Below are 14,469 nucleotides of genomic sequence, written 5' to 3' on the forward strand. Positions count from 1 at the left end.
ATTTCAAATGTATTGGTTTGAAAGATTTGTTAGTTGAATTTAATGCCCGAGCCAAATATGTACCTGGTTTGTTTGTATTCATGTAGAAATTGTGTTTGGAGCGTTTGAGGGATTTATCAACTGACTCAGTGAGAAATAGATCGTATTCCAATCTAGATTTTTCCAGATGAGATTTTGTACTCTGAGATGGATTATCTTGAAATGATATGTAGGCTGCATTAAAATTGAGTTCTAGTTTTTTGCTAGATTTTTGCGTTCCCGTTTAAATAGTGCCATTTGTCTTTGTATTGTACCACGCAAGACAGGCTTATGAGCTTCCCACAGTGTTATTGGGGAGATGTCTGTTGTATTATTAATTGATATGTATTCCTTTAAAGCTTGTTCAATGGCCATCTGATGTAGTGGGTGTTTGAGCATTATGTCCGGTAAGTACCACGTTGGGTCATGCGTTTTGGTATGGCTGAGGCTATAGTAGTGTATACTGCATTATGGTCAGACCACGGAATCGGAATTATATCTGATGCAATAATTTCTGGTATCATTCCTATTGTTAGAAAAATATGATCTATTCTGGTGAAGGTTTGATGAGGGTGCGAGAAATAAGTGAATTTCTTTTTCATTGGGTTACTTTCTCTCCATGAATCTACCAGATTGTATTTGGAAAGAAGTTGAGAAAAAGGTAATCTAGAGGTTATTTTGGATGGTGTAAAAGGTGATTTATCTAGAAATGGGAGGAGGACCTGGTTCGAATCCCCACACATTATCACTGTTCCTATTTTGTGTGTATTAATCACTTGTAATATATGTGAGAGGAATGGTGTAGGTTGTTTGTTAGGAGCGTAGTAGGAAATCACCGTGATTGCTGTATCCATTATATAACCCATGAGTATCAGGTATCTACCTTCTGGGTCTTTAATTTCTGATGATAAGGTGAATGGTGTGGATCGGTGAAATGCAATTAGAGTTCCCCTTTGCTTGGTACAGGCAGAAGCCGTGTAAATTTGTAGTGTGTTTCTTGGAGGCATACTATGTGAGCCTTCTTGTTATGGAAAGTACGGAAGGCTTTGGTCCTTTTTTGAGGGACATTTATTCCCTGAACATTCAGGGAAAGTATATTCAGTGGTGCCATGGCAATAGATCAAATAGTTTTGACTTACTTTTTGTTATGCAGAGCTGACTGCGCAGATCAACCTGTGTGGACTGAAGAGATGAATAGATAGAAAAGAAACCAGTGAATTCTGGAGTAAAGAGTAAACAAAAAACATATGAGATTAGATGATACATTGTATAAATTATTTTTTGCAAGTAATCACAATTTACCCGTGAAAGAGAATAAATATCTCTCTCAGGGGAATAAGTGCCTTCGTCACACTCCCACATAATATGGTTGGGAGAATGAGGAGGGCTAATGGGGGTACACGGATCTTCCGCTTACAGGAGAGAAGTGCTATGTCAAAAGACATCAAAATGATGTTTCATTAATTGGAGTGCAGAATATAGTTTTTGTTGAAATTATTTATTCCAGGGTGGTTGTATATGGTTAGTCTTGCCCTAGGCTAAATAATTCAGTTAGAAAGGTACTGTTAATAACTTTGGTATTGATGAAGATAGTTTGAATTATTTTGGGATTTTAACCCTTTTAGAGTAAACAATTACATATTTTATTCATATGTAACTGTTTAGATATGTTAACTCATAAAATTGAGGTTGTATTGCTTCAGATTAGAATAAACAAAAACATAATTCTAGGAACTAGTTAGGTAATAAAATATTTGTTTTAAGAAAAGAAAGAAAAAGCTTCCATTACTTCTGGATTATTGAACATATTTGTCCTAAAAAGTAATAAATCTATTGTTATTACCTGATAATATATAACTGAACAAGAATTTCCTTATTTCACTTATATATTCTAAGGCTATATGAATCAGAAGTAATAAGAAATATAACTGGAATGTAACATGATCCCACACAGTGTGTGACTATCAGAATGCAGTTACATTCAGTTATAAATACAGGTTTTTTATAGAGAACCATCTCTTAGTATAATAAATGAAGAGATATCAGGAATTAGGATGTCAGTCCATTGAATCTTCTTGATCCATGGATGAAGTGGCATAACGGCCTCTTTTGTGAGAATGATGATTCCCATTTTGTTCTGAAATTTTCTGGGTGCTGCCTGAAGGTGAAGATGATGCCATTCTTCTGCGTGTGGGAGTGTTGCTGCTTGTGGGTTCTGTCAGATTTAATTTTAAAAGGGTTTGTTGTAGTTCATCTGCTGATCTGCTTCTGTAAATTGTACCTTGGTAGTTAAATCTGACTGAAAAGGGGAAGCCCCATTGATACATAATGTTGTGGCGTTGCAGTTCCATTAGTTGGGGTTTCATGGATCGTCTTTTAGTAATAGTAAGTTGGGATAGGTCAGCAAAAATTTGATAATTGTGTCCTTGAAAATTAAGTTCCTTTTTTTCTCTTGCAGCAATTAGTATTTGTTCTTTCGTTCTGTAATAATGAAATTTTGTGATTATATCACGTGGGGGTCCATCTTTCTTTTTGGCTGTGAGGGCTCTGTGTACTCTGTCCAGTTCTAAACGTTCAATAGGGATATCTGGCTTTAGTTCTTGTAATAGAGCAGTAATAGTAGATTGCAGGTCTGTCACAGTTTCAGGTATTCCCCTTATGCGCAAGTTTGAACGTCTGGCTCTATTTTCGTAATCTTCGAGCTTAGTTTGAAGTATTAAATTCTCTTTTTTTAATTGTTCCAATTCTGTTATATTTTCTTGGGTTGTAATTTCAATTTCATCCATTTTTATTTCTAAGGCTGCGGTGCGGTTTCCCAGCTCTCTTATTTCTTTGGTTAGGCTTTTTGTTATTTGGTCTGAGGTTTGTTTTAAAGCCTTATGAAGCATCTTTTCAAATTGTAATAATATTACTGGGGATACTGAGGAGGCTTGTGGAGAAGTTTGTGAGAGGATTTGTTCTGTATCTGACTCAAATGGAGAGTCTTGCTGTGACATTTTCTGTCTGTGAGAGCGCCCTGATGCTGTATCTTGTGAGGTGACTGGAGCTGCTTCAGCTGCAGTGAGTGCCTGTGAGCTCTTTGTGAGGTGATTATTATTTCTGCCACGGTTTCCTCCCAGTACCATATTTCCTGCCCAAACTTTCACAGTTTGTTCCCTGGGGCAAAAAGGTTCAAATGGATACCTTTTGAGCCTGCAGGCTCCGCTTTGTCCTTCTCTTCTCTCCTCAGCGGTGTGGAGCTCTAACAATGCATGTCTGCTCCGCTAGGCTCCGCCTCCTGCCCCCCCAAGGGGGTGATTTAATTTCAATCTAACATCAGTGGCAGGTCTTACAGTGGCAGGTCATTTATAAATTGTAACACTAGAAATGTGATCTATTTGATCACTTGTAAGGAATGTAAAATCCAATATGTAGGTTGCATTACTAGAAAATTGAGGTATCGGCTAAATGATCATGTTTATGACACTGAGAAAAAACATGCCACTAATGTCACCAAGCATTTTAATGATGTTCATAATGGGGACATGTCTTTATTACAAATACAGAGTATCGAGAAAATCTTGACACCGAGAAGAGGGGTGACAGCTTTAGAATTTTATGCAATGGTGAGGTATTTTGGATATTTGCCCTAAAAACTAGAATTCCTAGGGATCTGAGTTTTGAGTGGGATTTGCCGTACTTTTATGACTGAATACTTTTTTTGATCCCTCTCTTGCAATGATTCTTGATATGTATTGATTCATGTAACACACATTTATCTTGTGATGTAATATCAGTTTACATGTATATATAAGTATCTCTTCATTGTTTTTTCTCCCCTTTTGCTACATTTAGGCAAGCTTGTATTTTCAGATACACACTTTCGTGTATACCTGAATAATGGGGATCTCTACAATTATGGGCTGCTATATCATATGGTGTTTTTGTCCTCTAGTTCTTTAGTTTTCAGTTTTTAGTCTTGTTATTTTTTTAGTGATAAGCCATATTTGATCTTTTTTGTAAAATCCTTTAGGGTTCACTTAGCTCATTCCACTGATTGCTATAGAATTCTAATATACACACTATAGGACTTAGAAAGGGATTTGCAATTATCTGATTGGGAACACCTGTGTAACAACTGTGATTCCACATATATATGTGAGGACTGCATTCCCTTGTACCCTGTTTATCTGAAAATAAGCCCTACCCTGAAAATAAGACCTAGTGTGATTTCTGGGGATAGCTGCAAAATAAGTCCTACCCCAAAAATTACCCCTAGTTAAAGTCCTTGTAAAAACATGTAATCCATTTTGTAAAAAGATCCTATAATGTGTAGTTTGTCTCCTTGTGTAACTTTATTGCTGAAAATACCTTATTTACAGTGCTGCTGGGCACTCATTTGACCCGCCAGAGATCTTCTCCTCTCCTCCTGGCTGACGTCAGTGGCCCCTCCCTCTGCAGTTCTCTGAGCGGGGCTGACTTCAGCGGGGATCTCGACCCATCCCTCTACAATATTTGGAGTGGGGAAGAACTGGTCACATGAGCTCCCAGCGGCCCTGTAAATAAGGTATTTTCCACAATAAAGTTACACAAGGAGACACACTGCACATTATATGATCTTTTCACAGAACGGATTACATAGGTTTACAAGGACTTTAACCAATGTTGTGGGATTACATAATTTCATAATGCTGACTCCTGAGCTGACAGGGGGAGAGAGGAGGAAAGACGGGACACAGGAACTTTTAAAAAAAAAGTTTTATTCCAGGTTTTTTAAAACATAGAGAGAGATAAATGACACAGAACAAGGACTGTGCTGTCTATCATGCTTTAAGGTAACAGGATATTTTTTTTTTCAAAAGAAGATGACATGACTGTATTTGAATAAATATAGATTATTGTACATAATGTAAATAAATAAGGCATCCCCTGAAAATAGGCCCTAGTGTGTTTATTGTAGCCAAAATTAATATAAGACCCGGTCTTATTTTCAGGGAAACACGGGTAGTTTCCGTGTGAAACGTGTCAATCTTGTCAATCCCCTGTCTGTCTGTGCTTGTTTTTTTATTGACATTTGTTCACTTTAATAAAGCCGTATTGCATCATGTGGGAGTGCAGCCATCCAATTTTTTTGTTCACAGCGAGCTAGACTTATTTGAAGTACAATGTGGAAACTGAATATATGACTATACTTTTTGACCAAAGATATGCTTTAACTGCTTCTGGACCAGCCGCCACAGTTATACTGCGTCAGGTTGGCTCTCCTGCGCGAGATGTCGTAGCTGTACGTCGGCTCTTTAAGACACCTCCGTCCGAAGTGTGTCCCCGGAGCCGATACGAGTGCCCGGCGGGTGCGATGACTGCCGGGCACCCGCGATCGCTCGTGACACAGCAAGAACCGGGACCTATGTGTGTAAACACAAAAATCCCGATTCTCTCAGGGGAGAGGAGAAAGATTGTGTATTCATACTAAGTATGAACACACCTAGGGAACACAGTTAACCCCTTGATCGCCCCCTAGTGTTAACCCCTTCCCTGCCAGTGACATTTATACAGTAATCAGTGCATTTTTATAGCATTGATCGCTGTATAAATGTCACTGGTCCCAAAAATGTGTCAAAAGTGTCCGACTTGTCTGCTACAATATCGCAGTCCCAATAAAAATCGCTGATCGCTGCCATTACTATGAAAAAAAAAAATAATAAAAATGCCATAAATCTATCCCCTATTTTGTAGACGCTATAACTTTTGTGCAAACCAATCAATATACGCTTATTGCGTTTTTTTTTTTACCAAAGATAAGTAGAAGAATACATATCAGCCTAAACTGAGGACATTTTTTTTTCTTTAAATTTGGGATATTTATTATAGCAAGAAGTAAAAGATATTGGGGTTGATTTACTAAAGATGGAGCACTCAGAATCTGGTGCAGCTGTGCATGGTAGCCAATCAGCTTCTAAGTTCAGCTTCTTCAGTTAAGCTTTGACGATAAAACCTGGAAGTTGATTGGTTTCTTTGTAGTGCTGCCCCAGATTTTGCACACTCCAGTTTTAGTAAATCTCCCCCATTGTGTTTTTTTCAAAATTGTTGCTCTTCTTTTTTTTTTATAGCGCAAAAAATAAAAAGCGAAGTGGTGATCAAATACCACAAAAAAAAGCTCTATTTGTGGGAAAAAAAGGATGTAAATCTTGTTTGGGTACAATGCCGCATGACCGCGCAATTGTCAGTTAAGGCAACGCAGTGCCATATCGCAAAAAATGGCCTGCTCAGGAAGGGGGTAAATTCTTCTGGGGCTGAAGTGGTTAAATTTATTTTTTGTAGGATACATGGAAAACATCTAAAGTTGTTATTATCTTTTGTTTATCTTTAATTTTTCTATACACTATAGGTTGTATGCCAGTGTATTACATGATATGTTCAGCAGCAGTTAGTACGAGGGGTAATGATATGTGGGTCTTGTCATACCTCTAAAGAAGACAAAATGTTGGTCCAGATAGATTTAGAAAGAACAGACAGCTATAGTTTCAAGAGCAACAGTCTTCATGGTTATGACTGCATGCACAATGCATGGCAAGACTTTATATACGAATAAGAGAACAGAGGCCAAAAACTGAAACTGAATGACAAGGACCATCAAACACTAACAAGGATTGTAACCAAACAACATAGAACCACTGCAGAAAAAGTGACAGCAGAACTCAGTATCCAACTTGAAGACCCTATTTCCACAAAAACAGACTACAGAGAACTTTACAATGCCAACATGCATGGAATAGCTGAAAGCAGCGCAAAAATGTATTTTTGGTTTTTGGACACTATTCTTCTTCGCTGATGAAATCCTGCCATGCTTTGTGTATTCAGTCATAATCGTGGAGAATGCTACTCTTAAAACACCAATTTTTTTTGGCTGGTATGGTTACAGACACTCCAACTTAATGAGTACCACCAATAATATGTCCTCTTTGGAAGTCTGGCAAAACACCTATTTTACTGACCACTTGTACAATTCACTGCTGGACATAACGTGCAATACACTGGTATACAACCTAGAGAGCATAGACAGAGAAAAAGATGAGCAAAAGATAACTGTGACTTTATTTTTCAGTTTAGCCTACGCAAACAAAATTCTGGAGTTCACAATAACTTGTCCATGCATTTCTATAAAAAAAAAAAAATCCCTGACTGTCATGGGTGCTCTCAGTTAGTCCCTAAGAAACCTTAACAAATATGGTTAAATAGGTGTTTAAAGCTTTATTCTGGTATGGCAATTTTTGCACAGTTACATTGGTCCAGCTTGTAACTATGTACTGTATATACCATACCTGTGGTAGACACTGCTACTACAGTGTTAATCATAATACAAAAAATAGTCACTACCCCCACCTATAACTGGCCTTTATAGCAAGGAGCACTGGATTTTTCAAGCTCACCTTTGACCAGCCTGCGACCAACCGAAATGACCTGTCTAACAGTATGCGTTAAAAACAGGGATTTAGTTGCAACTAAACGCCTGTTTTTAGTTTCAGTTTTAAAGGAGCTTTATCTGAAAGGTAGATATTGTACATAGCTGGTACAGTACTAAACAAATGAAGTTAAAGTACACAACAAAAAGAATATTGTATCTTAAAGCTCTAACACAAGAGTATCCTGAGATAAAATAACATACTCGTATAGAAACCTAAGCCCATTTGACTCAGTCACAGAACATTAACATATTAATAACGTTTTAAAAGTATAATCTAAGTATATATGAGTACTTTAATGTGTTAGCTCGTGTTTCATTGTGGTAACTTGTAGGTATGGCCTCAGTCCAACTTTCCCTACATGAGCTAACTTATCGATATCGGTCAACCTATTGTATGGGAGATGTTTTCTCCCCTAGTAGTTGCGGCCAACGGGCCCCTAGCAACTATAAAGGGGGGGTAGATTCGGGTGGGACGGGTGTGTTGGCTGACATGAAACTTGCAACAGTGAAAGATCATATAATAAAAACAAATACAAAAATATATGAGGATAGACATGAAGGAAAGGAAGAAAAAGGAATAACAAAACAAAAGATGGAGTAAGAGGGAGGAGAAGGAGCCGTTAGGGGAAGACCCTATTTAAGTAGGGGAAAGAAGGTAGGGGGTGGTTTTGTCCTTCTCCTCCGGCTTTTTATAAATTTAGATGTTGTCGCCTTGGCTGAATGAACAAGTTCCTCCATCTCAGCAATCTTATTTATGCGGTTGATCCAGTTTGTTATCTTAGGAGGGTTAGGGGAGCGCCAACAGGCTGGAATACACATTTTAGCCGCATTTACCATATGCATTGCCAGTGACCTATGATATGCTGATCTTGAGGTGGATGAGTGATGTAAGAGTAGTTGGGCTGGGGAGTAGTCAATCTGAAGAGTTGTTATGTGGGTTGTGAGGCGCTGGACCTCTTTCCAGAAGGGTTGGATGAGGGAGCATGACCACGAGATGTGTACAAGAGAGCCTACTTCTTGAAAGCATCGCCAACATATGTAGGAAATTGTTGGAGAGATATTTTCCAATCTGAGAGGTGTTTTGTATCATCTGGAAAAGAGCTTAAAACCATTCTCCTGTGTGGAAACATTGATAGTTCCCTTATGAATGCATATATAGATGTGTGTCCAATGCTCCACGGTGAAGCCTACAGAGAGCTCCTGTTCCCATTTGCGACAGGCTGTTTTGGATTTGGGGTTGTGGTCAGAAAACAAGATGGCATAGATGTCTGAGATTAAATATCTCTGGGGTTTCATCCAAGTGCATAATGCTTCGAATGGGGTGCGCTGTCGAGACCAATTAGAGTGAAATTCAGGATTTCCCAGAAAATTTCAAATTTGAACGTATGCCCTAAAGGAAAGTATTGGTTTGATGCCAATTTGGATAGTGAAGAGAAGGTTAGGAATCTACCCTTATTAAAGAATTGTTCAGCTCAGACAGTGGAATGGGGCCAAATGTCTCAGAGGAATGAGTCCGCTAGACCTGGGGTAAAGTCAGGATTGTGGTCTTAAATTTTTTACACGTCTGTTTGAAAATGTGTAGGGGTCTGATTTACAGACCAATGGGATATTACATGAAGCTATCCAGGGGAGTTGGTGTAGGGGAAGGGGGAAAAAAGTGTGTTCGAACTGGACCCAAACCTTGACTTTGGAATGAAGATTCTAGTCTACGATTCTTGTTAGTTGGCATGACCATTGGTATTTAATTAGGTCTGGGAGGCCAATTCCCCCCCTCAGTTTGGGAATCGTTAGCCTGTCAAAATTTAGTCTTGGGCGTGATTTGAAACTCTGTGCAGGCTCTGTGGTATGTTGAAAAGAAGGTTGGAGGTAGTCTAATAGGCACTGTTTGCATTATGTATAATAATCTGGGCAGGACATTCATCTTGATTATTGAAGCTCGGCCGAACCAGGAAAAAAGGCCCGTAGACCATGACTTAAGATCATGTTGAATAGTTCGGAGAATAGGGAGATAGTTTGTGGCATAGAGGTCGGTAAAATTGGAGGGAAGTTGGATTCCAAGGTACATGATGGAATTTTGGTTCCAACTAAATGTGAAATTCGCTTGACATTGTCTCAGTGTTACCTTATCTAGGGATATGTTCAGTGCATGGGATTTCACAAAATGTATCTGTAGATTAGTTAGGGTTTTAAATGTGGTGAAGTCTTTGAGTAGATTGGGGACCGTAGTAAGGGGTTCTGAAAGGAAGCGAAGAATGTCATCTGCAAATGCCGCTATTTTGAAGGAGTGCTGATATGCCCTCGATGTAGTGGTTCTAGGGTAAGGACAAAAATTAAGGGCGAGAGGGGGCACCCCTGTCTCGTTCCATTGGCTATTGAGAAGGCACTCAACAGGTGGCCGCTGACTCGAATTTTTGCAGTGGGAGTAGAGTATAGTGCTAGTATGAAGTGTAGCATACGGTCTCTGATGCCTATACCTCGGAGCACTGCTGACATATAGTCCCAAGAAACCCTGTCGAATGCCTTCTCCGCGTTCAAGGAAAGGAAAAACCCAGGTGTTTTTTTTATTGAGGTTATCCAATGGTGAATGTTAATTGCTTTCGTAGTGTTATCCTTTGCCTCTCTGCCTGGTATGAATCCTACTTGGTCTAGAGAAATACATTTAGGCAGTATTGGAAGTAAGCGGTTGGCTAATATTTTGACGTACAGCTACAGATCTACATTTAGTAGAAAGATTGGCCTGTAGTTGGTTACTAGTGAAGGGTCTTTGCCAGGTTTGGGGATCACTGAGGATGTTGAAGGCTTTTAAAAAGTAGGGAAGTACAGTGCCTGTAAAAGATTTGAAATATCCGACTGTCAAGCTGTCTGGGCCTGGGCTTTTACTTAGTTTCATCTGTTTTAGTGCTATGGTAGCTTCTTCAGCTGAGAGAGGGAGTTCTAATTATTTTGCCTCAGGCATGGTTCGTGCTTTGGGGCTATATTTTTGTAGAAAATCTATGATAATTTGTGATCTGGAAGCCTCTTTCCTGTTGGGGTATGGAGCAGAGAGATTATAAAGTTGGGAATAGGAGCATATAAATTGGTTTGCTATGCCTTTATTAGATACCACTTTATTCCCTTGGGGGTTCGTCAGAGAGTGTATGGTAACCTACGCTTTTTTGGATAGGAGAGCTCTGGCCAGGAGTTTACCTGATTTATTAGCATATTCGTAGAATATTTTTTGGGACAGTACATAATTACGTTTTATCTTTTTGTTTAGTTCTTCCAGTAGGTCAGCTCTAGTCTGCTGAAGTTCTTGTAGAGAGAACGTAGCTTGTGACATTTTGTGTGCTAGTTCCAGCATGTGGATACGTGTTATCAGGCTGTCTATGCGTGCTTGTCGTTCCCATCTGCATCTCACTGCTTGAGCTACTAATTCTCCATGAATGACGCATTTCTGCGCCTCCCATTTAGTCAATGGGGAGATCTTGGGGGAATTGTTTTCTGTAAAATAGTGTTGGAGATGTTGGTGTATTGTAGACACAATAGCGGGGTCTGAGACTAGGGCTGGGTCCAGACGCCAGAACAAGGAATGGTTGGGAGTGTCCGCAAATTCTAGAGTCATAGAAATGGGGTGATGGTCCGATAAGAACATCGGGTCGATTGATGTTTGTGAGAGCAATGGGAAATCTCTTTGAGAGATAAACAGATAGTCAAGTCTGGAATAACGTTGATGTGGAGTCGAGAAGTGTGCCAGAAATCATGCAACAGCAGTTCTTAGAGTTGCAGTTTGATTCCTTTTAGGGCCATATATGGTAGTATTGAGGTACCGCTAGAGGTGTCAAGTTTGGGGTTCAGGTCGGGTAATCAGCCAAGCCAGAATTCAGTAACCAGATTGGGTAATCAGCCAGGCCAGAAGTCAAGGATCCAAGTAGAGGAACAGCAAGCAGGATAAGGAGCTAGAAGGGATGTCAGCAAGCCAGTCTTTAAACAAGAACATAGGAGATGGTTTCTTGTGATGTGACCAAGGTGAAGGCAGAGATGAAGTGAGCTGGACGTCTTTAAGTAGGCGGGACTGATGAGCAGATCCACAACAGCTGGTTAACTGTGGAGAGAGAAGAGAGCTGGAAGTTAGCCGACAGCTGAGCGACCAGCTCAGAGAAGGAAGGGCTAAGCCAGCCCTGACAGTACCCCCTCCTCAACGACCGCTCCCCCTTGGAGGACCACTGGGCTTGAGGGGAAAACATCTATGGAAATCACGGAGGAGGGCAGGGGCATGTACGTCCGAGGATGAGACCCAGGAGCGTTCCTCCGGACCGTACCCCTTCCAATGCACCAGGTACTCTATGCGCCCACGGAACCTACGGGAGTCAACAATGGATTGTACCTCATACTCCTCATGGTTCTCAACCTGTATAGGGTGAGGACGTGGCACCGAGGTGGTAAATCGGTTGCAGACCAACGGTTTCAATAAGGAGACATGAAACACATTTGAGATGCGCATACTAGGAGGAAGGTCCAATGCATAAGCCACTGGGTTAATCCTGCGAAGGATATGGAAAGGCCCAATAAACCGAGGTGTGAACTTCAGTGAGGGAACGCGAAGTCGGAGGTTGCGAGATGACAGCCAGACCCTGTCCCCAACCTGGTAGGAAGGCGCAGGCAGGCATCTGCGGTCAGCATGGAGTCTGTACCTATCATTGGCATGAGGCAAAGCCTCCTGGTGCCCAAGTAGAATGAAGACCAGGGAGATGCTCCTCTAGCGCAGGAATACTCTGCGGAACAAACGAGTAAGACAACATGGAAGGCTGGAAACCACAATTCACCATAAACAGAGACAATCGGGAAGCAGAATTCACGGCACTGTGGTGAGCAAACTCTGCCCATGGTAATAGGTCTGACCAGTTGTTGTGGTGGTCAGAAATATAGCAACGTAGGAATTGCTCCAAGGACTACTGCGGGTGATACGCAGAGGAGAAAGCAAGCTGAATTCCCAGCTGTGCAGAAAAGGCTCGCCAGAACCGGGACACAAACCCAAAGGAGAAGTAAGACTGGTGCGAACTGTAGCCAGAATATGATCAGGAGGAATCATAGGAACCGGAACCGACTCCAACTTGGAAGTGGAGGAAAAGTGTCATGACAAGGCGTCAGCCCTTACATTCTTAGTACCGGGTAAGAATGAGACAATGTAATTGAAACTTGACAAGAAAAGAGCCCATTGCGCCCTTCTGGGAGAGAGGCGTTTAGCCTCAGACAAGAATGTGAGATTCTTATGGTCAGTAAGAATGAGAACCGGCACAGTGGTACCTTCGAGGAGATGTCTCCATTCTTTCAGGGCTAAAATGACCTCCAACAGCTCTCTGTCACCAATCTCGAAATTGCACTCCGCAGGTGACAATTTCTTGGAAAAGTAGCCACAAGGATGCATAGCACTCTCAAAGGTAGAACGTTGAGACAGAAGGGCGCCAACACCAGTCTCAGAAGCATCAGCCTCAAGGATAAAAGGTAACGTAGGATCAGGATGTGCCAACACAGGAGCAGAAACAAAGGCAGCCTTGAGACTTTCAAGGGCCTTAATGGACTCCGGAGACCAACTCTGTAGGTTACCGTTCTTTCTGGTCATATCGGTCAGGGTGTTTGACCAGAGACTAGAAGTTACGAAAAAAGTTATAATAGCTGGCAAAACCCAGGAAACGCTGAAGAGGACATAAATCCACGGGTCGAGGCCACTGTAGGACTGCCAAAAGTTTCTCTGGGTCCATCAAAAAACCCAGCAGTAGAAATGACATTGCCCAGGAATTTAACCTGTTCCCGATGGAACTCACACTTCTCCAGTTTACAATAGAGATTGTTCTCTCTTAATTTCTGAAGCACACGGCAGACATCTGTGTAGTGGCTCTCCAGGGACTTGGAAAATACGAGGATATCATCGAGATAAACCACCACACATAACTGCAACAAATCTTGGAGGACATCGTTAATAAATTCATGGAAAACTGCCGGGGCATTACAAAGGCCAAAAGGCATTACGAGGTACTCATAATGGCCTGTTCTGGTATTAAACGCAGTTTTCCACTCATCGCCCTCCTTAATCCTCACGAGATTGTAAGCTCCTCTCAGATCAAGCTTAGTGAAAACCGTTGCTCCCTTGAGGCGGTCAAATAACTCTGTAATCAATGGAATTGGGTAGGCATTCTTAATCGTGAAATGATTGAGACCCCTATAACCAATACAAGGTCTCAGTTCACCGCTCTTCTTCTTCACAAAGAAGAAACCAGCACCAGCAAGAGACGAAGATTTGCGGATGAAACCTCGAGAAAGTGCGTCTGCAACATACTCCTCCATGGCTTTATCCTCCAAGACCGACAAAGGGTAAACCTGACCACGAGGGGGAGTGGCACCAGGTTAAATGTCAATTGCGCAATCATACGGCCAGTGTGGAGGCAAACTACCGACTTGACCTTTGTCAAAGACATTGCTAAAATCACGGTACTCCTCTGGCAGGGAGGAGAGTAAAGAGGTACACAGGGCCTTGGCTACCCTTCCGGAAGCATGTTTCATTGCATTGTGGTGACCAGGAGAGAACCTCAGCACGGAGCCAATCAAAAGAGGGGTTGTGCCTCTGTAACCAAGGATAACCAATAACCAGCAGAAACTTAGGAGAGGAAATCACTTGGAATTGGATTATCTCATGGTGAAGAGACCCTACAGCCATGGACAATGGAACTGTCTCATGAGTCACATGGGCAGACTGTAGAGGTCTCCCGCCAAGAGCCTCAATGGCAAGTGGAGTGTCACGCAGCTATAGTGGAATCGAGTGCTTTGATACAAAGGCAGCATCAATGAACAGGCCTGCAGCCCCAGAGTCGATTAGAGCCTGTATCTCGATAGACGACTTAGCCCAGGAAAGGGTGACCGAAACCAGGGGCTTAACCTTCTGGATAACTGGGGATGACACAACACCAACTAAGGTCTGTCCATGACAGGACCTCAAGGTTCGGGTGTTCCCAGGACGGGTAGGACAAGACTTC

The sequence above is a fragment of the Aquarana catesbeiana genome, linkage group LG04 (genome assembly GCF_042186555.1).
Source record: "Aquarana catesbeiana isolate 2022-GZ linkage group LG04, ASM4218655v1, whole genome shotgun sequence".
NCBI classification, from domain to species: Eukaryota; Metazoa; Chordata; class Amphibia; order Anura; family Ranidae; genus Aquarana; species Aquarana catesbeiana.